Source organism: Piliocolobus tephrosceles, chromosome 7, assembly GCF_002776525.5.
Source record: "Piliocolobus tephrosceles isolate RC106 chromosome 7, ASM277652v3, whole genome shotgun sequence".
NCBI classification, from domain to species: Eukaryota; Metazoa; Chordata; class Mammalia; order Primates; family Cercopithecidae; genus Piliocolobus; species Piliocolobus tephrosceles.
In genome coordinates, this window is record NC_045440.1 from 97,146,275 (window position 1) to 97,168,975 (window position 22,701).

The following is a 22,701-nucleotide window of genomic DNA, read 5'->3' on the forward strand; positions in this document are numbered from 1 at the left end:
TTATGGCTAGCCAATTTTCCCAGCACCATTTATTAAATAGGGAATCCTTTCCCCATTTCTTGTTTCTCTCAGGTTTGTCAAAGATCAGGTGGCTGTAGATGTGTGGTATTATTTCTGAGGACTCTGTTCTGTTCCATTGGTCTATATCTCTGTTTTCGGATGCAGAAAAGGCTTTTGACAAAATTCAACAGCCCTTCATGCTAAAAACGCTCAATAAATTCGGTATTGATGGAACGTACCTCAAAATAATAAGAGCTATTTATGACAAACCCACAGCTAATATCATACTGAATGGGCAAAAACTGGAAAAATTCCCTTTGAAAACTGGCACAAGACAGGGATGCCCTCTCTCATCACTCCTATTCAACATAGTGTTGGAAGTTCTGGCTAGGGCAATCAGGCAAGAGAAAGAAATCAAGGGTATTCAGTTAGGAAAAGAAGAAGTCAAATTGTCCCTGTTTGCAGATGACATGATTGTATACTTAGAAAACCCCATCGTCTCAGCCCAAAACCTTCTTAAGGTGATAAGCAACTTCAGCAAAGTCTCAGGATACAAAATTAATGTGCAACAATCACAAGCATTCTTATACACCAGTAACAGACAAGCAGAGAGCCAAATCAGGAATGAATTTCCATTCACAATTGCTTCAAAGAGAATAAAATACCTAGGAATCCAACTTACAAGGGATGTAAAGGACCTCTTCAAGGAGAACTACAAACTACTGCTCAGTGAAATACAAGAGGACACAAACAAATGGAAGAACATATCATGCTCATGGATAGGAAGAATCAATATCATGAAAATGGCCATACTGCCCAAGGTTATTTATAGATTCAATGCCATCCCCATCAAGCTACCAATGAGTTTCTTCACAGAATTGGAAAAAACCGCTTTAAAGTTCATATGGAACCAAAAAAGAGCCCGCATTGCCAAGACAATCCTAAGTCAAAAGGACAAAGCTGGAGGCGTCACGCTACCTGACTTCAAACTATACTACAAGGCTACAGTAGACTCTGCTTTTTCATTTCTTCTACATCCAGTCAGTAGAGACTATGTCTTCATTCTCCCTGTCCCTTGGCTCTACTTGCTGCCATCAACTCAGCCTAAAGTATTCATGCTCTCCTCATTAGCTTCTACTTCTTACTTCTGTGTTTTTTCCACCTCCAACCCATTCTCCATCTTTGCTCTTGCTTTTATCTTTGAAATTGCTTGTGTTGTTTGTTTGTTTGTTTGTTTTGGAGACAGTCTTGCTCTGTCGCCCAGGCTGGAGTGCAGTGACATGATCTCGGCTCACTGCAACTTCCGTCTCCCAGGTACAAGCAATTCCCAAGCCTCAGCCACCCAAGTAGTTGGGATTACAGGCGCATGCAACCAAGCTTGGCTAATTTTTTTGTTATTGTATTTTTAGTAGAGACAAAGTTTCGCCATATTGCTCAGGCTGGTCTCGAACTCCTGAGCCCAGGCAATCTGCCCGCCTGGGTCTCCCAATGTGCTAGGATTACAGGTGTCAGCCACTGCGCCCAGCCAAAATTCCCTGTTTTAACCAAATCACTTCCATTTCTCTATAAAAGTTTCAGGAAGGGTCTGCTTGATCTGATACCAGTGAAACAGACTCCTGGCTGCTTGGGGGCAGGGACTGAGGTCTTAAAATAATTGCTTTGAGAGGTCTTGGGAGAGATCTTGTGTGAATTGTCATGGGATTCCCAGTGGAGAGGCAGCCATCTGCAGAGCTTTGTGCCTGAAGAAATACCTCCCTTTAAATCTTGTTCGTTTCTCCTGTGTCCATTCCCTCAAGTAGACTAGCCCAGGATGGGCACACAGGAGCACTCATATGTACTTGCTGAATTGAACTAATTTGAATATTATTGTTTCAGCCAGCTTATCGCTTTATAATTTGTTTGTAATCTTATCTGAATTTCTGGGACTTCTTGCTGAAAAGTCTGCTCCTTCTTCCTTCAGTGTTAGAAGACCCTTCCCTCTCCATACTTTGCTATGCTCAGCCTTGGACTTATAGGAGGCAGGAGTTCTGAGTGTTCCTTGGCCACTCAGATCCCCTGGCTACTGAGTGTGCACCAAGATGATCCCGCCAGGCTCTCAGGGCACTTCTTAGTCTGGATTGTGACAGCCTTGGGGTCATGAATTGAACTGTCTTTGTTAATTTTTTGGTACGGGATGGGGAGAGGCAGGCATAACACTCCCGTCTGCCCATCCAGGGATGGAACAATATTTATTTAGTAAATGATTGTTAATATTTGGTTAGATGTGAAATCCTGAGGAAGTAATTTCAAGAACACAAACCAACACCGAACCCTCAGGCTCCCTAAATCTAGTCTGTCACCACCCCCAGCCCTCACTACATATCAGAATGCCAAAGACTGAATTCTTTACCTTCCTTCATTTTCTTCCTCTCAGTTTTGCTCCCCAAGCCCTCTTTAAGCCCCTTTATGTCACTACACAGCCCGGGCATCCACTCCCAGTACTATTTCTACCTGACTCCTCCCTCTTCTTTCTTCCAGTCCTAGGTTGTTTGTTCATACCTGTCATATCTCCATTTATAACAGCTATTAGGGAATTCCTCTTCAACCCCAGCCCTGTCTGCCTTTGAGGACTATCTGCTCAGCTCTCCGCCATGACCTCCGGCCTTGGGTCCTCCTGCTTCATGTGTCAGGAACAATGGTGGTGGTATCAACAGTAAAAATTGCTTTGAAGAGAGTCTTCAAGGTGGCTTTGGAGTGTTGTGAGGATGTGCTGGATGCTTGGTCAAAGGACAAGAGAACTTCAAAATGGAGACTTCTAGGAATCACCTGTGGAAGGGAATAGAAAAACACAATAGCAGATCACAGATTGCTCTTTGCCAAGGTTTTAGCTTCCATCACCCCCTATAAAAAAAATCAAACCCTGATCCTCCAAGGTTGGCAGTGAAAGAAAACAGCCTTTATGTGAATAAGGTGCCTGGATCTCATGGCCCCAACTCTTGGGGGAGTAGCTACCTCTTTAATCTTCCTGCCCAAGCCCTGCCCATAATTCTTCTCTTTGTGTCCAGTCCATCCAGTGAAATCATGTTGGAGAACAGATACCTTTTAACTAGAACACTGGGATCCCCTGCTGTGTCACCCCAGCATTTCTGTCCATGTTTTGCCACCCAAAGCCCTTACCACCAAGATCAAAAATAGCTGTAACTGGTTTATCATCCTCAGATTGTATCTGTGTCATTCATCCTCTTATTCTAGATCATAGCTCAGTGACTGCCACAGGATAGATGCCCAATAATTGTTTGTTGAATGAATGAATAGATCAACTTTGCTTAAGGCTCCAGGATATCAGCAGAGAAAGCAGACCCAAAGAGCTACTTGTAAGTAATCTGGCTTCCAAAATGTAAAGTACTCATCTTGAGCTTGCGTTTCTCTCCAGGGCCTCCCTGCCTACCTCCCGGCATATCTCCACATCAATCCCTTCCCAGCTGGTAGTATTCCAGCATAGCCAGACTTCTCAAGACAGACTGATGGAGTGAGAGAAAATTAGGGGATCCTTCCCATGGTAGTCTAAGGTCCATTCTCCGAGATTCCATATTCCAAATATCAAATACTATAACTACCTTGGGTGATAAATTCTGGGAATGTCTACCTCATTGTGGTCTTACTCTAGGTCAGAAAGAAAAACAGCTTTCATCTCCCTTGCCAACTTTCATCAGTTTTTCCCTGAAATATTCTATTAAGAATTAGGTGATCAATTAACAGAGTCTGCCATGGATGTGGGAGGGAGAAAAGATAGCATTTATGGAGTGTATTTCCTGTGGTCTCAGCAGAACAATCTGTCTTTATACAACAAAAGCGATCAATATCCACACTTAGAGGGATTATTTTGTACTTATCCTTTAAGGTTTCAGACGTCTTTTGACAGTCTCCACACCTTCTACTTGGCTATGGAGACTTGAAGAGGGGGAAATTTTAATAATTTGTATCAGTTCTGTGGTGATTTCTTTTTTTCCCAAATACAACTGAAGCTGAAGGAAACAACTACAACAGAATGGTATTACTTAAGCCCAATTCAACAATTATTATTTTTTAAATTTTATAATTTTATTAAGTGTCTTCAGTGGAATGCTGTGCTCTTTGTTAAGCATCATCCCCAAGCTTGGCAATGGTGCATGGATAAACCAGGAACAGCTCGGAAGCTCCCTCTCTGCCCTGCGCCACCAGGGTCTAAGACACATCTTCCAATAGGCCCCCAGTGGGGTCAGGCTCAGCATCTCCACCAGGACTCTTTCTATTAGAGCTCCTGGTAGGAAACCCAGAAGGGCAGCTGACCACTAGGTTACTTCCTTTTCAAGAAATCCCTCAGATCACCACTAGGGTAGTGGCTGATGGCAGCTGGGGAAGGCCTGAGTGGGTTTCAGTTGGTTCTGTGTTTGAACCAACATAGGAGTGCTCAGCACCAGGAGACAGAGGGCAATCTGACCCACTTTTCCTCAGCAGTGCTGACCCTGGCTGCAGATTGGGAGGGGAAACACCAAATGCCACAAGGAGCTGAAACAAAAGGTGGGGGGATAGTAGGCAGAGTGGAGGGAGACAGTCATTGACAGGAATGAGATGGGAGAGGTGGCAGAGACAGCATTTGGGTGTTGAAATTACCCTGTGAATTTTTTCTGGTACTTTCCCGTAACTCTGAGACTGAATGTGTGCATGTGACATGTCTAAAACTGTGACTTGTTTAAAGCAGTTGTTTGAAAACCGTCAGAACCAGCAGCTGATAGAAACAGGCTTCTAACTTAAATATCTAAAGGGAAGATTTCTTCCTAACTTCAAGAATGTGACCAGCTCATCAAAAGCAAGCAAGCAAGCATCAATGCATCACCTTGCTCAGCGTGTCTCAGTTCAGCTTCCTACACTATCTTCAGCTGTTTTTCAGATTGAAGAGTACTTAGTCTTTCTTAGGAGACAGCATAGCTTATTTGCAGGTAAAGGACAACACCCTGTTTGATAGCAAAAGATTGAATATCTAGAAAGTGTTTATTTTCCTACTGTTTAAAATTTTTTTTCCAGAAGATAAACAGATACAAATCTCCATGGATGATTTGAGAAGTGCACAGGTGATAAATGGGGAAGAGAAAACCCATTCTGCCTCCTCAGTCATCCACTGATGTCTGAGAAATAATAATATCGCTTTTTTCCCCTCTCTCTTGACCTTCCTGCGCAATAAATAATGATGACAATAGCAGCATATAATATTTACGGTGGCCGTGTAATTTACTCTCCAGACTGGGACTCTGAGAGTGAAAGGGAGTGCTAATACTCATTACTCCAGGACAGTAGACTTGAATGGAGACATATGGTCATCCTAATAATGGTGGAAATTTACCATGGATTCTGGAGTCAGGCCCAGATTTCAATCCCAGCTTCCCACATATTTACCCACCATGTAATTACAGACATGCTACTTCACCTCCAAGACCCCTATTTCATTCATTATAAAGATGTGTGGTCTGTCCTTCAAGTTTATAATATCTTGCAAGATTGTTTTGAGGATTAAATGAGATAGTTATGTAAAATCACCCAGCACAGCACAAGGCTGGCATTCCAAATATGTTCATATTCTTTGCTTTATAGTAATATGCCAGGATTAGTGAATCAGTTTGTTTATCCATTTCTTCAAGTACCCAAGAGTGAATTGTCAGGCATTTATTGAGTAAGATCAGTGGTTCTCAGTGGAAGCAGTATGACTCCATGGGAATGCTTTGGAAAATTGTGGAGGTGTATGTGGTTGTCCCAGTGATTTGTGTATGTGGGGAGGGTACTACTGGCATTTAGCAAGAGTGCTGGGGTCGCTAGACATCCTGCAATATCCGGAAAAGTTTTGCACAATGAAGGATTCTCCCTCATCCCTCAGGGCCTACTAGTGCCCCATTTGATATTCCTGGAGGCAAAAAAAAAAAAAAATCTTTATAATTATCTGAGCCTAGAGCCCAATTTGATTTTACATATAAATACAAAGCATTTGTTGCAGAGTTCTAATATGCACCAGATTTTCCCGTAACGTGTCAGCTGTATAAATTAAAGGAAGATTGTGCTTTGTTCAGAATTTTACTAAGTGTTTTTCACTATTTCAGGAACTTTCATTACTAGTAAAAACAAACAAACAAACAAAAAACACTATTGGATAGTAATAGTAAAATAGGGAAGGATATGTTAGTCACTAATACAACACGCCACTCTTAAACTGCACTTAAGGCCTTCACATTCACATCATTCTCCTTATGAGTGAAAGCATTTAACTCATGTCTTCTAGTGTGACCATCCTAAGGGTTTACATAATGAAAATCATATTGTTTTATTGTAAATTCTTTTATTTCTCTTTTATAACAAGGCATTATATTTGTGGCAGAAACTGCTAGATGCTCACCAAAGTCCACGTTCCACTCTCTCTCCTGGTTTCCCAACTAGACTCTATTTCCCATCCACCCTTGCAGACAGGTATGGTCATGTGCTTGAGGCCCAGCCAATGGCCCCTGAGCAGAAGTGATACATGCCACTTTCAGGCCTGGCCCACGAAAACCTCCCAGGTGCACGCCTCCATATCTGTTTCAACTCCCTGCCCATTACTTATCTGCCCAGTCCTATCATGAGAGCTGGAAATAAACTTTTATTGTGTTTAAGTTATTAAATATATCAGGGTACATTTGTTTTAGCAATGAGGGGAACCCAATTAATACAACATGGGCTTTTTAAAAAACATATTTGTGAATTTAATTTTAAGATTGTAAAAAGGACATCATAAAATACTAGTTATAAAAGGGGTGGTAAGTCTGATGGTGTTGAGAACTGCTGGCCTAGACTATGGAAGGTGTTGTAAGGACTAGACAGAAGAAAAATGTGTGGTCTGTCCTTCAAGTTTTTAGTATCACATGCACAACTACACAGGCACACACACACATGCAGAGTTCATTAGTTCAAGGCTGTGTATGATAAGAAACAAGTGAGTTGTGTAGACTGGATGGACTCCAAACTTTTCATTTTGCAACCCCATTAGTTAAAAACATGTTGTGCAAGCACTTTCAATACATATTTCATAGAATTCAAGACACTATCAGTTGTACATTACATCATCACATATAGCATGAAGAAAGAAAAATATCCCTGCCAATCAAATTGTGACATAGGCTTTTGTATGTAGATTGTAAAATGTATTCCAATATGAGAGATGTTAAAATGTGAAACAATGTGTGTCTCAGAACTGATAAAAAATGATCAATGATCATATGCTTCTAAATGAATATATTATGTCCTCTTAAAAGCATACACAAAACTGGGAGTTTTAAAAGGTTGATGTTTTATAAGCAAAAGTTCAATACCTTCCTGTTGCACCCCAAAGGATCACTGCAGACACCCCACCCTGGAGGCCACTGGCATAGACAGAGGTCCCGTGTGGGCCCAGAAGAGTGAGGGGCTCTTAGCTGAGTCTGTGTGGCTCTGGGGAAGTGGATAAGCATTCCAGAAGAATCCAGTATTCCAAAATTATCCAGCTTCTGGAATACCAGAAGAATCCACCTCCAGCTTTCACACTGTATTTCTTTAGTGCCTTCCTCTCAGCAACCTGTCCTCTCACAAGAAAAAGATGTTGGTTACCTCTGTTGGGGGTAATTGCATTTTAATTGGAGTGTTCAGTCCTTTAACTGAAAGAGATTAATCTTCAAAGGAGACATTGTGACCATCAGTCAGGGAGCTATCTTGAGCCAGGCACTTGTGACTTCTGTTACAGACACTGCACGTCTGACTTGTAAGATCGGCCTTAAGTGGCACCCACCCAAATCTTGTGTTGCTCTTTGTCTATGCTGACATTAAATACAGTGCCCAGCTGTCATCTGCTTACACTGTTCAAATTAGCTCCATTTACATGCCGTTATTTCCCTAAGTTGTTTATCTTTCTCCCAGAGAGTAGCTTCCTCGCCTGGCTACCCTACTTATGTCATTCCCCCTAACACTGAGGCTGAGAACCACAGTCACTTCTGGTCCCTTGGCTTCACTGTCCCCTAATATCACTCAGATGCTTTTCCTGTTTCTGTGTTTGGGCGCTTCTGAAATGCTCATCCACTTCCCCAGAGCCACACAGACAGCTAAGAGCCCCTCACTCTTCTGGACCCACACGAGACCTCTGTCTATGCCAGTGGCCTCCAGAGTCAGGGGTCTGTAGTGATCCTTTGGGGTGCAACAGGAAGGTATTGAACTTTTGCTTATAAAATCTCAATCTTTTAAAACTCCTATTTTTGTGTATGCTTTTAAAAGGACATAATATATTCGTTTAGAAGTATATGATCATTTTCTATCAGTTCTGAGACACACATTGTTTCGCATTTTAACATCTCTCATATTGAGATGCATTTTACAATCAATACCTACAGAAAGCCTATGTCACAATTTGGCAGGGATATTTTTCTTTCTTCATGCTATATAACATAATGATGTAATGCACAATTGATAGTGTCTTGAATTCTACGAAACATGTATCGAAAGTGTTTGCACAACATGTTTTTAACTAATAGGGTTGCAAAATGAAAAGTTTGGAGTCCATCCAGTCTACGCAACTCACTTGTTTCTTACCACACACAGTCTTGAATTAATGAGCTCTGCGTGTATGTGCCTGTGTAGTTGTGCGTGTGATTTTATAAACTAGAAGGACAGACCATGCATTATTCTTGTGTCTAGGCCTTACAGCACCTTCTGTAGTGCTGTAAGGACTGCAAGCACCTTCCATAGCACCTTCCATCTGGGAACCCCAAGAGGAGAAAAGAAGGGGCAATCAGGAGTGGTAGGCAGGCAATGGGACTGCTAAAGTGGCCTTTAGGTTCATAACCTGCATAAAGAGTCTGGAATTGAATTATCCACTGAATTCTTTCCCTCCTTTCTCTTTCCATCTCTCTCTCTATTTCCTTCTCTCTCTCACACACACACACACTCTCAGTCTCTCTCTCTAAAAATATCTATATACACACATACACATATGTGAGTGTAGGTGTGTGTTTTCTCACAAGGTGATTTTTAGCAAGAGAAAAGTTCTAAAAAACTCAGAAATAACCATTTTTAGTATTTCCTAAGATTAAAAGTAAGGAAAGAAATTTAAGGGGAGAAGACCAAGAGATTTGAATAGAGAATTTTAAAAATCTGTAAAAAAGGGAAAACGTCACCAAAATTAAGATTAAAAGGCAAACTGAAAAAAAGTTTGCAGCGAATGCAAAAAAGAGCTGCTATCTTTGCTTTATAAAGAGCTGAAGTAACTCAATAAGAAAAATGCAAAGAACCCTAAACACAGACATGCAAGGATATTTACAGACAATTCATAAAAGAGGCACCGTAACGAGCCAATGATCACAAAGCCCATGGGGAAAGGGGCCATGTGTATGTGTCCACCATCAGAGACCTAATACCTGGGTCAGTGCCTGGGTCACCTGTTAAGTAAATACAGTTATGTATTTATAGTGGAAATGTTTTCTTTGGGCAATTTTGTCATTGTGTGAGCATTATAGGGTGTGCATATACAAACCTAGGTGGTATTGCCGACTGCACACCTAGGCTATATGGTATGGTTTTATCACTCTTAGGCCACAAACCTGTACAGCATGTTACTCTACCGAATACTGTAGGCAATTATGACACAATGGTAAGTATTTGTGTATCCGAACATATTCAAACAGAAAATAGTAAAAATACAATATAAAATGCTAAAAATGGCACACCCTGTCCTGTTTAGGTCACTTACCATAAATGGAGCTTGCAGGACTGGAAGTTACTCAGGGTGAGTCAATAAGTGAGTGGTGAGTGAATGTGAACGCTTAGGACACAACTGTACACCTTATAAACACTGTCCACTTAGACAGCACTACATTTATAGAAAATAGTTTTCTTTCTTCAATACTAAATTAACCTTAGCTTACTGTAACATTTTTACTTTATAAACTTCTTAATTTTTTTAATGTTTTGATTATTTTGTAGATATTTGGCTTAAACACACATTGTACAGCTGTGCAAAAATATTTCTTTTTAATATCCTTATTCTATAAACTTTTTTCTACTTTCACAGTTTTATATTTTTCATTTTTAAACACTTTTGTTAAAAACTAAGACACAAACACACATATTAGCCTAGGCCTACACAATGTCAGGATCATCAGTATCACTGTCTCCTACTTCTCCAGTTTGTCGCACTGGAAGGACTGAAGGGGTACTAACAGGCATGGAGCTGTCATCTATGAAAACAATACCTTCTTTTGAAGCACCTCCTGAAGGACCTGCCTGGGGCTGTTCTTGAGGAGGTGACGCTCTTTTCAGAAAAGAAAAGAATGCTTGATTTACTTCTTTGTTTCATCATATATTTGCTTGTGAGTAGAAAATGCGTCATGAACACTCCTCTCTACTAATGAAAACCTTGCAGTGTTAGGGTCCATGGTTTCAAACTTTCCGAGTTGCTGAGGTATATAAAGGCTTCTGCCAAACCCTTGACAGTGAATTTTCTCAGGGTTTTGTCTTTTTCTTCTGCAGTTTCCTCTTCTCTCGACTCTTCTTTAAGCTCTTGAGTTCCTGTTCCAGCTCTCACAACTCTGTCAGTTCCTTAGGACTTACATCTAGAGGCTCCTCAATGTCATCCTCATCCACACTGAGGTTAAAGTTGTTTGCTCCCTTATAATCATATGGGACCACCACCACATATCCAATTCATCAATGCCACATAACTGTATTTGTTGAATGATTGATTGAATGGATGAATTAATTAATTAAAAGGTCTACCTTGAGGTAATCAAAGAGATAAAAAACTAAATATTTTTGCCCATCACTGTAGCAAAGCTTTTTTTAAAAGGAGTAATATGCAATTAGTATAGTAAATGCATGTGGTGAAAAGGACTTTCTCATGCAAATTGATGGGCATGTGAATTGTTGTGAAAAGCAATTGGTCAATAACATGAAAGTGCTCACCTCCTTCTGGTGCATGGGTGGACCACGCTTTCCCACCCAGTCCCACTGCCTTGAAGGCAGACAGGGCTGTGTAACAAGTTCTGCCTATGGGGTATGAGTGAGTATTTAGGAACCTTCCCATAAAGATGTAATAAGAGAGCAGGCTTGGTTGAGACGGTGGAACCTAAGCACTGAAAAGTCTGGACTGCTAAGTCCCCATACGAGGACAGCAGCTTCAGAGAGTAACCTGAACCCAAATATGAATTCCCATGACTAAGAAGTAAATTTTTATTTTTGTTAAGTCATTGAGATAATAGAGCTGCTTGTTACCACAGCTCACCTGGCTCATTCTGATTAACATGCTTATTTAATTCTTTTGTCTATCAATTGAGCTATGCACCTATTATAAAACAGATCCAGAAATTCCATTTATGAGGAATAAGAGAATACTCCTAAATATGGAAAAATATATTTATACATGAAGATGCTCCTTGTAAGGTTATTTTAAAACCAGCTTTCCCATAATAGAATAGTTAGCTGCTAAAGAAAAACATACCACATGTGCTTAGTAGATATTTATAAAGAAGATGTAATAACGTGGGAAAATGTTTATGACTGCCATCCTCATAGACTTTCTATTCATATAGAATAAGATTGAAGAAAAATCACCAAAAATGTTAAAAATTGGTTTTGTTGGGTAGTGCGAATATAAGCAATTTCTTCTCCTTCTTTCTACAGCTTAAAGTTTTCCGAATATTTAAAAATAAATGTATATCAATTTTTATAAAGAAAAACAATGCTGTTCTTTCAATTACTCAAGTTTTAAAATTAATAACAAATAGGTTATTTTATTGTCTCATTGGTAAGATTTTTCTTAATCCCGGAAACAGACCTTTCCCTAGTTGCTCCGAAATCCAGGTGGTAGACAATCTTTACATTTTATATTTTTTGCTACTTTTGTTTATATACATGCAGAAAAGGCAAAAGGCAAATTTTAAGGAAAAATGTTTGTGAGTTCATCTCATTTAAAAGCACAATAGGCGACCTATTGATTTTTAAAATAGAGAGGCTCTGACCTTGTCCAAGGCCTTCCCGCTCTTTGGAGCCCATTGTCCTTCTCTGATCCATTAGAGATTGAGTCTGGTGATCCCTAAGGCCCTCTTCCAGATCTTCTACTCTGTAATTCCGTGTTGAAATGGAGTAAGATGTTCACAATTTGGTATGTTAGAAGTGTAATTCAACCAGGCATTGGAAAACATTTATCTCATTAATCTTTGTGAACAGGTATCTATGGAAACAACTTACATTTGTATTCAAGGGAGATAATCATTTATGAATTTATCCTTATACAATCATTACAAAGGTAAGCTGTGCCCAGGATAGCTTCTTGCAGTATGTTCAACAGGACGCAGTTTTACACCATTTTTAGTAGAATCAAGTAGAAATCACTCTGACAAACTGAGATACCACCAGAGATTCAGAAACTGGAGAGTCTAGCTTGAAAATATATCATAGGGATCATGAGAGTCACAGTGCTCACTAGACACAATTTTAGAAAAGTTGAGAAAAAGACACTGAAATGATGGAAGACCCAAGTAATCATGGAAAGCAGAAGAAAATGGATTAGATACAGAGAGCATCATTTTTCATTCAACCTGGGTCAGTTTTATCCAATAATTCTGGAATGACCACCTTGTTACCTAACTAGCTGCTCCTCCTCTCTGGGCTGAGCTTCTACACATAAACAATTAGGGCCCTTGATCAGATAGCATCTAAAATCCCTGCAAGTTCTGATAGTATGATTGGGCTAGTGTTTGTTTTTGCTATCATTTGATGTCCTTCAGCACTGATTTATAAAAACAAAATAGAAAACTCAGGTTACATGCAAAGAGACACTTCCATGTCTTGATAATGTCTGATAAGCAGAACTGGTGTCTTCTAGCTCACCGTTCTTTACTTCTCGCTAGCTTTATTGTTCAGACCTCTCTGGCTGCCTGCAACAGAAGCTCAGCATGACCTGGCTCAAATCAAAAGGAGAAGCCTTGGTTCCTATAACCAAGTTGCTGGAAGGGCATAGGTTTAGGTGACCAAAAGACAATGGATGCAGGGTCTCGAACACTGTCAGGACTCTCCGTGCTCTTTGGGTTTCAGGGTTCAAATCAGGTTCATCATGTTAGTGGAGTCATGGATATGGGCAGCTCTGGGCTCTCATTCCTGGGGAAGTTAGCATTCTGCCTTAAGCTCATCTTTTACAATTCACAGGTAAGGACACTGGTGGCACAGCTTAGGTCACAATCCCAACACCTGAGCCAATCATCATGCTCAGAGGTGAGAGATATGATGATTTGCCAACCTGGTCACATGTTCAGTCTTTTTAATCAAGAGGATTTGGGTCATACTGGAAGCAATAGAGACGTCCATACTGAGAGGGAAACAGAACAGCAGCTATATTTGTTTTCTATTGCTGTGTCTCAAGTTGCCACAAACTTAGAGGCTTAAAACAATGCTCACCTATTAGTTCACAGTGCCATAGGTCAGAAGGCTGTGCACAGTGTGGCTGTGTTCTCTACTCAGGATCTCACAAGGCTAAAAAGCGTTGGCAAAGTTTTTTTTTTTTTTTTTTCTCATCAGGAGTTCAGGGTCATCTTCCAAGCTCATGTGGCCATGGCAGCATTCACTTCCTTGAGGTTGTAGGACTGAGGCCCTCATTTCTTTGTTGGCTATCAGCTAGGGTCTGCTCTCAGCTCCTAAAGGCCCGTAATATTCCTCTTCAAATCCAGCTATGGAGAATCCCCCCCACCCCCCAGTGTCAAATGTATCTCACACTTCGAATCTCTTTCATCAGCAGGAGCCCAGTCCTTTTTAAGGGTTTGGCTGATTAGATCAGCACCTGCCGCTCCCCAGATAATCTTCCCACCTTAAGGTCAGTTGATTTGGCACCTTAACTACATCTGCAAAATCTCTTCATGGTACCCAGCTTAGAGTTTGATTAAATAACTGGGAGAATGTGTATACCAGGGAAGAAGAGAGTGGGAATATTGGAGATCATCTTAGAATTCTGCCTAACTTGCCATATGAACTTAGGAAGTTTGAATCTGAGTTTGATCTTTTGAGATATGTCTCAAAAACATCCAAAGACTAAATCTACCTAAATCTTGAGCAACTAATTCACTTATTAAACTGGTTGCTTGACTCATGTAATCAATATAATGTAATCAAATACATTTTTAAAAGTCATATGATTGTCTTAACTTTAGGAAGATAGAATATGAATTTAAAATAGACCTTACTTAGGTAAAAGCACGTTTTAAGCACTTTCTCCATGTTCCTTTTCAAATGAGGAGTTGTTTGATTCCATAAACTCAATTAGGCCCTTCTGTTATACATCCTCATGGAACTCTGTTCTCTGACTCTTGAGACACTCCTAATTACTTACTCAACACTATTACCACTATCCTGTATCCTGACAATGCAGAATCTGCATTTCCTGTTCCATGCAGCATGCCTAGTACATGGCATAGAGGCTGGCACATAAAATAAATATTCACAGAATAAAAGAGGACAAATGCCAGGCCACACTTTTGTCATTTATGCACTCCCTTTGTCATTTAGGGCAGTACCAGCACATAGTAGATGTTCAATTGAAGTGGAAGGAAGTCATGGAAGGAGGGAAGAAGAGAGGAAGGCAGAACACAGCGCTAGGCCCCTTTAAAAGAAAGCAGCTAACTCTGCTTCCTGCTGTGTTGACTCGATTGACCTGTACAAACAGTTCTTAGCATTTTACTTCCAAGAACAATCGTATAAGGTGATTTAATTATTTCCCAATGGTTGCTGGGACTCTTGAAGCCCATGCAGGACAATGGGCAAAAGGGTCCCCACACCAAAATTGGCATTGGGTATACCCAGAGGGTGTTTATCTGGCTGGGCTCCATGACACTGGTCACCCGAGGCTATTCTCTTTGTTTGTTTTATCTTGAACACATTCACATGCCCACTTCAGGTCTCTGTACAGGCAAAATGTGTCTGGAGTCAACTACTTAGCAGAGCAAATACACTCATCCCCAGGCCTGTATTAGACTTTAACTGCAGACAGGCCGAACTCACAGAACCTGTACTGCTTATACAAAAGGAGACCTTTTATCACGTCTGGGGGGAAGTCAATATCACTTGTAATATGTTAACTATCTCACTAACCCTGGAGGTGATCTGGATATGGAGAAGGGCTCAAGTGATCAAATATCTCTGAAAAAAGACATAATCTGGGTCCAAAATGTCAGTAATAATGTACAAACAGACCATCTTCTTGGAAGGAAATTTGGGAAATACCTTCCAGGGAGGTTGTCCATGACATAGTGTTGGTCTTCCCTGCCAGCCCCTCCCCAGCTTCCTCCTTCCCCTACCCTGGCCTCACACACAACTACAACTCTCACTTCTCTTTTAACCTATAAGTGAAAGTCTGATGATAATCGTACACATATCCTCCTTCCTAAGTGCTGCATTATGTCCTGCCTATATTTTTTTTTTTTTTTTTTTTGCTCTGATGCATCACTAGTTGCAGGATGAAGCTAATCACAGACCCTGGATCAAGTCCATGTGGGGAGACCATTGGGAAGAACATGATTTTTAAAGCTAGTTTTACCTAAACACGGTTCAATCCCAGACCACTCTTCCCCAGTCACTTGCTTATTGCTATGGGCTGAATGTCTATGTCCTCTGAAAAATCGTATGTTGAGACCCTAACTCCCAGTGTAATAGTATCTAGAGGTAAAGCCTTTGGGAGTATTAGGTTTAGATGAGGTCGTGAGGGTGAGAATTCTCATGAGAGAAACAGTGCCCTTATAAGAAGAGGAAAATAGGCCGGGCACAGTGGTTCACGTCTGTAATCCCAGCACTTTGGGAAGCCGAGGTGGGCAGATTACCTGAGGTCAGGAGTTTGAGACCAGCCTGGCCAACATGGTGAAACCCTGTCTCTACTAAAAATACAAAAATTAGCTGGGCTTGGAGGTGGGTGCCTGTAGTCCCAGCTACTGGGGAGGCTGAGGCAGGAGAATTGTTTGAATCGGGAGGCAGAGGTTGCAGTGAGCCAAGATCATGCCACTGCACTCCAGCCTGGGCAAGAGTGAGACTCCGTCTCAAAAAAATAAGTACGTAAAAAATAAAAAGAGGAAAATAGATCCCCTTTCCCTCTCTCCCTCTCATCAGTGCACTCACCCATGAGAAAAACACATGAGGAAACAGCAAGACAGTGGCCACTTACAGGTACAAGTCAGGAAGAGGGTCCTCACCAGGAAATGTAATCCACTGGCACTTTGACCCTGGACTTTCGGCCTCCAGAACTGTGAGAAATAAATTGTTATTTAAGCCATCTGGTCTGTGGTATTTTGTTACAGCAGCCTGAGCCGACGAAGACACTTATTGCAATTAATTATTTGTATGATGACAGATTCCCGCATTTCTATTACAGCTCTCTAAGAATTCATCTTACTTGGTTTCACCCCTCACGGTGCCTAACTACCGGTACTTAGGTGTATAAATGGTTGCTAAATGTTTCTCAAACCTTCACTTTTGTCCTAAGGAGCTTGGTCTTGATCACTCATGCAGTGGGAGCTGCTGGGAGTTTCTGAACGTAAAGTGGTATTAGCTGTGTTTTCTCAAGCAAATGACTTACCTTTGGAGCCTCAGGTTTCCGGTAAGAGAAATTAGGTTGCACAAGGGTAGAAAGACAAGAAAGTTTTTTGAACAGCGTAACTCATTGCGTAAATGTAAAATATCCTTAAGAGCTCACATTTGCCCCTTGCATTCCTCAAAAGGGCAGAGCATCTGCTAAAAGACCAATCTGTGAAGCAGTAACTTGACTTCTGCTTATTTAAGCTGGACTAACCTTGTGACTAATTCTCTCTGTGCTGTGGCTGCCTAAGCAGGGAAAATGTCCAAATGTGGAGAGTTTGAACTCCCTTATTATGGGGAAAATATCCCAGCATGCCTTTCCACTTTACTTCTAGGGCAAAGTGAGGAAGATTCCTTTCTAAATAGCAAAAATTCACTTTGCTATACAAGAACTACTGAGGGGATAAAACCTTGACTTCAAACTTGTCAAATATGTTTCGCAGCTCCAAAGGCTAAACACACACACAGACACACGCACACATAATCATGCTGATTGCCACCATTTTATCCTTAGAATGACTTAGTTATAATAGACCACAATACACTAAACACTTCCTATAAAATGTCCTAGCCAGAGACTATGTGATAAAGATTTCCATATATGGGCGTGTGACTAAGGGCTGAGAGAAAATATGGCAGAGACTGCTGGCTACAAATCTTGGATAATTCCCTGAGAAGGAAAAGGAAAAAAAAAAATGAAGGATAACAAACCTGCCGCACGCAGGAAATGCCTGTCTAACATAACGGCGGAGCATATTCGTGTGGGAAAATGCACAGGCTCACAAGCACCGGCTTTCAGGGGAAAGATGTCTTTAAAATGCTCTCTCCCCATTTTTACACTTTCAGATTCCTAAGAGCTTCTGCGGGGACTTCTGAAAACGATGTTGGCCCTTTAGGCCAGGACTTTTTGAACAGCTTTTTTCAAGGGCTTAGCTCCATGTTCTTTGCAAACTGCTAAATGCTTCAACCTCTAAATTTTGTTTCAAAGTCATAAATTTCTCTCCAGGCTTCTTGGTTTTCAGAAACCAGCACAGCATGTTTCATTTGTGAACAACTGGAAGAAAGCAATTTTACTGCCAAACTTTAAAAAAAATGGCAAGTTTCATTGGCTTTTAATTTTACATAAAGGTACACCCTGCCTGCCAGATGTGGGTAAGTGCAATAGAATTAAAGTTGTTTAATCCGCAGCATTGCACAGGTTTTCTAGTCTAAAAATATCTCACCAGGCTAAAACACTGGTCTGTATGAACATAATATAAATTAGAAGAGCTGAACGTAACAGTCCTTGGTTAGCTTAGAAATTCAGCGGCACAAGCACATTTGGGGTGTTATTTACTTGCAAGTCTACTGGTCCTCACTCCAAGTTCCTTTCTGCTATCTTCAGCCCCTACACACAGTCAGGGACATTGATGTTGCGGGGTCAGGTGGGCCACCTAGATTACAAGGACAGTCCTGCCTTTACATAGGTGTGTGTTTTGGGGCAAGTCACTCGCCTTCACTGAGCCTCAGGTCCTCACCTGAAAGGTAAGGATAACAGGAAGCCTCTCCGAAAGACAGGTCAAGTTGAAATAATATGACAAGTGTAAACATTGATCACCATGTCTGGCACTTCTTAAGCTCTCACTAAATAATACCTGTTCTTATTAGGCTCATCCATCTCTGCTTGAGTGCTACTGTGGAGGACAAATTGATCAGTGGGCAGCACTGAGCTTTTGGTATTTCTGATACAAACCAATTCTGTAAGGGTCACTACATTGAAAATGTTAAAGCCAAAATGGATTTCTTCTGAATAACTTAATATGTACATTCTGAATAACTCTGAAATCACCCACAGAGTCTCAGTAATTGGCTACTTATTATTTTCAATATATCAGTTGGTAGCCTGCAACAATCCTCCTTGACAAGTCCTAGGTTGAGTGTCAGACTCTCCCCCAGGGTAGGATGTCCCTGGAAGCAGCTCATGGCTGTGTGTGTGTGTGTGTGTGTGTGTGTGTGCGCGCGTGTGACAGAGAGAGAGAGAGTTTTCAGACTAATGCTCCTCTACTATGGCACTTCCTCTTTATAGTGACTGAATGATACGGTTTGACTGTGTCCCCATCCAAATCTCAGCTTGAAATGTAATAATCCCCACAGGTCAACGACGGGGCCAGGTGGAGATAATTGAATCATGGGTTGATTTCCCTCATACTGTTCTCCTGGTAGTGAATAAGTCTCACAAGATCTGATGGTTTTGTAAATGGGAGTTCCCCTGAACAAGCCGTCTTGTCTGCCACCATGTAAGATGTGACTTTGCTTCTCCTTTGCCTTCCACCATGATTGTGAGGCCTCCCCAGCCATGTGGAACTGTGAGTCCATTAAACCTCTTTTTAAAATAATACCCAGTCTCAGGTGTGTCTTTATTAGCAGTGTGAGAACAGACTAATACACTGAGTTCAAATCCTCTGTTCCTGAGGTACTTAGCCTTTCTGTGCCTCAATTTCTCCATCTGTAAAATGACTCTGAGCAACAGAATGCCTACTTCCAGATGGCATTAGGAAGGGAGATCTGTTTATGCTATGCCCAAAAGCAGTATGGCACAGTCGAGAAAACAAGAGTTTTGGACTGGGCAGGGGCCTGGCTTCAAATCTCAGCCCATCCTTTTTCCAGCTGTGACCGTGGCCATGGACTTTATGTCTCTTGGCCTATTTTCTCATTTGTAACAGAGTGGCAGACCCTGCTGTTGCTTACACCATATCTGTTCCTCATTCTTCTTTACCAGTAAAACTCCGATTTTGTTTGGAGCTTAACTATGCCCAGATAAAATATTCATCTTACCAGTTGCCCATTTGATATAGTTCTGGCCAATGACACATAAGGAGAAATCACTGGGTGCAGTGGATGGGAAGCTTGTTTCTTGAAAGAGCAGGCCGGGCTGGCATGAACTTCTCCCTTTGCCTTTTTTCCTTCTTCCCCCTTCCCCGGAACCTGGACATGATTCCTGGAGGGGAGGCAGCCATTCCATAATCATGAGGTGGAAAACATGAAGAGGAAGGCCTACACACTAAGGACAGCAGAGCAGAAAGATGGAAAAGGCCTGGTCCCTGACGGCTCCCAGAGCTCCTGGGAAGCTTGGGCAGCCTGCCTCCAGATTTCGTATTTTTAGAGACGAGTCTTTGTTGTCAATCTCTGTGTTACTTGCAGTGAAACTCGTTCAGAACAAACACATGTGGGAACTAAAATGATACTTACTTCCTAGGGTCCTCGTGAGAAGGTTAGGTATACGAAGCATGTACCGCAATTCCCAACACACAGTCGACTTCCAATAAATGTATATTCCCTTCCTCCCTTCCCCATCTTCACAATATGGATTCTCCCTGCTACCGGTAAATATTAGGGGTGTTGAGGTCCAGTTCAGGTATCTTCCTTTTAATGCATGTTAATCTAGAAGTGTGGATTGCCCAACTAGAAGTGACCTCACCGTCTGATATGACTTCCCAAAGTAAATACATATATAGACTGTCTTCTTAGAGCAGAGTTGCAGGAGAAAAGGAGCTAATGGCCATGTGGGGCTCTGCATTAGTACAAAGCATTCAAGTTTTATGATAAATTCTGAGCCCCACATTTCAGGACAGACCTCCGTACTTAAAGATCTGAAAACCACTGTCATATTAGCTACTTTTGTGTGTTTAGCTTACAAAAGAGAAGATTTAGGGAAACATGGAAACTTTCTTCAACTCTAACTTGTGTCCCGGGGAGATCTGGTCAACTACTAGCCGTGTGGACTTAGCAGCTTCTGAAAAACCTTCCAATTATATTTGAGATGAACTATGGGTCACAGGCTTTGAAAGGATGACAAATATATATTCTCAGTAAATATTTAGTGAATTGATTAACTAAGTAAAGGCCTACATATTTAGCCCCAATGTTTCTAGGTTAAAATGCAGCTGGAGTCCTCAATATCGAACTTATTGGTAAATACATGGCCTTGTGTGAAATGGGGTGACTTGCTTTTGAGGTCATCTGAAATCCAGCTTTACTTTTCTCTACCTGATGAGCTCCTGTTTTGGAAATGTACTGAGAAGACCACCTTGAAGAGGCAAGGCCTACAGCCTACCCCAGCCCAAAGCCAAAAGCAGCGGCTATAAAACTGGAATTGCTAAGGCCAGAGGAACTGGGTTTATGCACAAGTCATTTTCATGAACATCTTATTTATTTCAAGTGAGTTAGCATCACACACATTTGGCATCTCCTCCAAGATGTCTACTTAGTTGGTTAGAAGCACACGAAATGGAGCCTGAGCTCTCAGCAATGGCATGCTGACCATACTCAAAGTTATTAAATCTTGAACATGTGGAAAAGAAAAAGTCATAATGCTACCAGTGGAGAGGAGAAAGTGCACACGAAATCTGTGAATGTGAAGACAGCAAGTTGGGAAATGAAGCAAAAGGGAATTTTTCATTACTTGTATCAGGTTTTATGTTATAGTGAAAGCTATCTGGCTACTACAGTTGGTTTTATGTAGACCTCATCTGTAACTACCTAAGCACTCCACTGGGCTAAAATTTAATCAGATATCTTGGTTTCTAGTTAGTAGATCTGTGGCAAGCATCGGTGATATTAAAAAAACAAAAAACAAACAAACAAACAAAAAAAACACCTGAAATATTCCCACCTTAGACTTAATAAATGTTCCCTTCTCAAATTCAGGTTGAAACAGAAGAAATTCTCTGATGGAGTCAAGGGAATTAGTCCTCTCACTTTTTATTTTTTCAACTTACTTAGACAACGCATTCATTTTATTGAGGACTCCTGGCATTGAATTTGAAGTTTCAAAGCTTTGGAACTCATTTTTGAGGTGATATTGGAAAAAAAAAGCATCACATCTTTTTAATGAACTTTTTTCCACTATCAATGAAAGTCAGCTGAACCGTTTCCCATCATTCTTCCCTCCTAAGCCTTGCTCCAACTTTACCTTTCTGTTCCAATCTGTCAAATTTCCAGTGAAATCCTCCTCTCCAGAATATGAGAAAATTTGACTTATGAAATTAAGGTACCTAACTCTGGCAATGAGGGAGAGGACCAGGTTCATGTGGATATTTTCCTTAGGATTTATTTGTATCATCTATAAAGTCCTGTATTTATATGTGTTAATTTTTTTTTAATCCTATAAGAATGAATGGTGCACAGGCCCTTTTGGGAAGGCAGCAGGAGGTTGTGGAAGAATTAATTAGTTCCTCAAATCCACAGCTGAAGCCCTCTGCCAGCCTATCAGGGCCTGTAAACTAAACTCTTGCATACTTCAAGAACTGCAGTGGAGAATCCAGCTGAGGGAGGAGCTAGGTTTGTCAGCCAGTATCTGGAATCTTGTGTGTTCAGCTCTGAGTGCCACATCTTAACCCAGACACCGACAGCCCAGAGAACGTTGAGAAATGCTGGGAGGGCTGACATCTATGCCGGCTGAAGTTTGCTCCAGGTGCTGCTGGTGTGCGGGGTGAGGTGAGGCCCGCACGGGAGGCAGTACAGTAGCCTCTGATGCTGAAGCCCTGTCCTGGGAGAGAAGGGGCAATGTTCTTAGATTTAGCACCTAAGAGCAGCTTGGATCAGGGTGGAAGAAATACTCAGCAAAGCTGATCTCGGATCAAGATGAAGAAACGCTTTCTGACTCGCAGAATTGCCCCAAATGGAGTGAATTGCTCCATGAGAAGGTAATCCTTGTAATCAGTAGCTGGTGTCTTAAGTCTCTTTAGGGTTTGTAAAACACTTTCAAATGTATCATCTCAGTGGAGAGGCATTTCCCTATCTTACTGATGAGAAAATAGGATTCTGTGAGATCCATGGCTTTTCCAAAGTCACATAATCATCCTAGAGTCTTAGTGTTGGAAGGGACAAAAGATGTCATCCAGACAAAGAAGTGAGTGAAGATCTGAGATTGGAATCAGCTCCCCCAGTCTCCTGGTCCAGTGCATCTACCTGACATTTCATGTCCTTTCAGCCTGCTCCTTTGGCTAGGAGTTTTCGCATTCTGTCTGGGAGCACCTAAGGATCATCCTTCACCCCTCTGTTCCCACCTTCACCCACAGAAGTATAGCATAGTAAAGAATTATTCTGGCCAGG

General features: G+C 41.3%; 1 long non-coding RNA gene across 1 annotated transcript; it reads right to left on the bottom strand.

Annotated features, from left to right (window-relative positions):
* Positions 1-2,435: 2,435 nt before the first annotated feature.
* Positions 2,436-16,873, bottom strand: LOC111520876. Its single transcript, XR_002724788.1, has 3 exons — positions 16,610-16,873; positions 16,199-16,277; positions 2,436-2,805 (listed from the first exon to the last, which is right to left on the bottom strand). It is a non-coding gene; the product is annotated as an uncharacterized LOC111520876 (long non-coding RNA).
* Between the last annotated feature and the right edge of the window lie 5,828 nt (positions 16,874-22,701).